Source organism: Orycteropus afer, unplaced genomic scaffold (assembly GCF_000298275.1).
Source record: "Orycteropus afer afer isolate SDZICR_OR568_19922 unplaced genomic scaffold, OryAfe1.0 scaffold00141, whole genome shotgun sequence".
Classification (NCBI taxonomy): domain Eukaryota; kingdom Metazoa; phylum Chordata; class Mammalia; order Tubulidentata; family Orycteropodidae; genus Orycteropus; species Orycteropus afer.
In genome coordinates this window covers 1,924,718-1,928,620 of record NW_006921728.1, presented here as the reverse complement: position 1 = coordinate 1,928,620, position 3,903 = coordinate 1,924,718, and the positions used below count along the sequence as shown (strand labels likewise).

The window sequence follows — 3,903 nt, the reverse complement described above, 5'->3', positions numbered from 1 at the left end:
AGGGTGATTTTTAGGTTAATTCTTAAGTCCTACCACCACAGGAATCTGCGAGAGTGCTGTCTCTTTAAATATCCAAAATAGTCAAGCCGCTTTTTAAACCTACAAAATGCCGGCACCCTCCAGACCGGCAAAAGTCCACAGCTCAACCCACCTTTCTCGTCCCCTTCTCCGTTCGTTCCCCAGCCACCGTGCACAGTCTTCCGTGCAGTCCCTGGCTAGTAGGGTGATTTTTAGGTTAATTCTTAAGTCCTACCACCACTTGGGAATCTCTAAGCTGTCTGTGCCGTCAGGATTGCTCAGAATCACTGCCAGACCACAGCTCCATATATCTCCTTTTTGGGTATTTTCACACAAATTCTTCTGCTACTGGGGGTTTAGTCCACTTCTATATCCTTCCCTTCAAGGCTCAGAGGTCCAGGATTATCTTCTCTGTCTGTGTTAATTGGTTTCCCTTTTCTTTGTTGAAGAGGGTCTGTGTAGTCTTTCTGCCTAGTCCACCATCTTGCTGTGACCATCAGCATAAAATTTTTAAGGTTCATCCAAGTCATAGTGTGTATTAGTATTTCATTTCATTGTATGACTGAATGATATTTCATTGCATTTATTATTTATATTTTGTCTATCCATTCATCTGTTCATGGACCAAGTGGATTTCTAAAATATGAAAAGGACATAAATTTTCTTAGATTTGGCATATTGTATGATATTCCTTATGTTTTCAAAAATGATTTATGCTTTTGAATAGGATAGCTCTTGTTATTTGCCATCAATTCTGACCCTACTTATAGCGACCCCTCCTTGGGTTTCTGAGGCAGTATCACTATGGAAGTAGATTGCCCCATCTTCCTTCCAAGAAGTTGCTGGTGGGTTTGAACCCCCAGCCTTCTGGTTAGCAGGCAAGTGCCTTAGGCACTATGCTACCAGAGCTCCTAGGATAGCTATAGGATACCCTAAATTGACTGTAAATTTAAGGGATTGAATATTCTTTCCATATCAAAGCAGATTACAACTGTGAGAAATAGGGTTTAATATCAGTGCTGCACATTTATAAATGTTTTAGGATACAAAAAGAGATTTCAAACATAAATTTAATTATTTTTCCTTAATTTTTAGTGTGGACAGTAGGTTTTCTGAATAACTTCTTTGACCCAAAGGGAGTATTTATAATATTTAAAAATTTTGATAATAATTTCCAAAAACAGTATAGTGTTAAAAAAGCATTGTCAATGAGAATGTTAGATGCATCAAGCAGGAGTTTGTGGGCAATAAGGTTTTGAGATTTAGAAGTTTAAGTAAATGAAGTGTTTCATTTCCTTTAATAATGTGATAATTTAAAAAACTAAGTCCAATGTTGACATTTTTAGTTTTTCTTGACCTCTTTATTTTTCTTTACTATTCTGAAAAAGAAATACATGAGACTTTGTGGGTTTTTGGCTATACCCCCAAACTCCACTGCCTTTGAGTTGATTCCAACTCATAGCAACCTTGTAAGGACAGAGTATAACTGCCCCAAAGGTGTTCCAAGGCTGTAACCTTTATGGAAGCAGACTTCTCCCATGGATTAGCTGGAAGATATACAGTCGAACACTTTAACCACTGCATCACAAGGGCTCATTTGTTGGTTATAATTAATTATATTAGAAATCATAAAGTTTCTAAATATATAAAATAGACTGCTAACCAGAAGGTCAGTGGTTCAAACCCACCAGCTACTCTGTGGGAGGAAGACTGGGTGATCCACTTCTGTAAAGATTTATAGCCTTGGAAACCCAATGGGGTCGTTGTGAGTCAGAATCAACTCTGTGGCAGTGAGCTTGGCTTTTGGTTTTAAGTAAATTTCTAAGCTTAATGATAATGATTACATTAGTATGCAAACTAAAAAAGACAAAAACAACCCTCTGTCATCGACTTAATTCTGATTCATAGCAATTTTATAAGACGCAGTAGAACTGACCCCATAAGGTTACCAAGGCCATAAATCTTTATAGAAGAAAACTGCCTTCCACATCTTTCTCCTGTGGAGTGTCTGGTAGTTTCAAACAGCCAACCTTATGGATAGCAGCCAAGTGTTTTAACTGCTGTGCAACCAGGGCTTCTACTACTAATAATAATTAAAATAGAAGAGTTTATTTTCTTTCAGAGTTTTAGTATAAGAAAATTCCATAAGCCTAGAAATATTGAAATCTGTTTAAAGGGAGGGGTCACAGTAGGAGGTAATGGGGATAATGAGCAAATTGATGTATACTGTGATATTATATATTATATATATATAGAGAGAGAGAGAGAGAGAGAGAGAGAGAGAGCAGGTAGTATGCATATATATTGTGCATTCATATAATATATCTGTATATACATGTGTATGCAATTTTGTATGGATGGATATAGAGATAGATAAATACATAGATACGCAGGACAATTAATGTATGTAAATAGAGCATCGTATTCTATTGGGTCATTTGCATTTATTTTATTTTAATTGTTGTTTGTATGCTTTTTCTAATTTTCTTTTGGAAGCTTTGTTACTTTTTAAATATTTATAGAAGTATTGAAACCCATTTCTTGCCTTTTATATTGATTACAAATGGTTTCTTTCTGCTTGGTCTTTTATAGTATATTGTAGCACCATAAAATATTTCACTCCTGGATAAATTGCCTTTCTTTTCCCTCACAGTCTTGTTTGTGCCCATTGTGAAATTCTCCCAATTACCTGGCCTCTGTTTTGTTTCTGTCTATAACTATAACTTCCATTTTAGGCCCAGTGTAGTTAGGGAGCTATTTTCATGGCAGCGAACAGAAGGCAACTTCTCAGCCTTTATTTTGTATTCTCAGCAGAGAAAGTAGCAAGAGTGATCCACAGGTAGCTTTTTGTTTATTTGCTTTATTATCTGCTTGTTCTCCCCATACTGGAAATTCCTCATAAACTCCTACCATGAGACAGCCTCTATTTTGTCTGTTCTGAATTGTGCTTTTCTTTGCTCTGTATTCACTATCAGTGTAATCTGATCACTTTCTATTTTGGGGGAATCTCCTAAAACATTGATTCCAGTGGTTATGTTTTCCATTTTATGTTTCCATGATTTTGTATATATACACACGATTTTTTTTAGACATTTTAGTTATATTTGGGAATGGAAAGGGAACAAACATGTATGCTCAATCTAACATTTTGAATTGGAGAACATCTGTGAGAGCCATGACATTCAGACTATGTAATTTGTTAGTAATTTATGCCACCTTCTTACAGCCCAAAGATACTGTGATAATAAACCTCTAGGCCATGGTCTCAGAAATGAATTTATAGTACAAAGGGGAAATAATGCCATAGGAAATAAAATATCTGTGAGATCCCATATAATTTGTGCTTAATACTCTTTGTGATATATTAAAATTCAGTGGATATGTCAATGTTCATGCAGCATTATTCACAACAGCCAAAATATGGGAACAATCTAAATGTTCATCAACAGCTGAATGGATAAACAAAGTGTGGTACATATATACAATGTAGCCATAAAGAGAAATAAAGTCCTGATACAATTTACAACATCGATGAATCTTGAAAGCATCTTATTGAGTGAAAGGACAGATATTGTATAATTCCACTTCTATGAAATATTAGAATATGTGTATGTACACACACCTAAGTGATCACCAGGTGGGGAGGGAGTAAAGAGACGGAAAGAGGGGCTCATTGCTTAGGAGACACTAAGTTTCAGAATGTTAAAAGTGATTAAAAAATTTTGGAAAGAGATCATGGGGATGATTGCACAGCATAATGAACAAAATGAATGCCACTGAATTATACATGCAAAGGTGTGGAAATGGTAAATGTTTTGTTAGACACATATTTATTTACTCTCTCTCTCTCTCTCTCTCTCTCTCTCTATATATATATATATATAT

General features: G+C 35.6%; 1 protein-coding gene across 1 annotated transcript in view; it reads left to right on the top strand.

Moving 5' to 3' along the window:
- Positions 1-3,903, top strand: part of CCDC178 (coiled-coil domain containing 178) — a 664,873-nt gene that overhangs the window by 23,910 nt on the left and 637,060 nt on the right. The window lies entirely within an intron of this gene.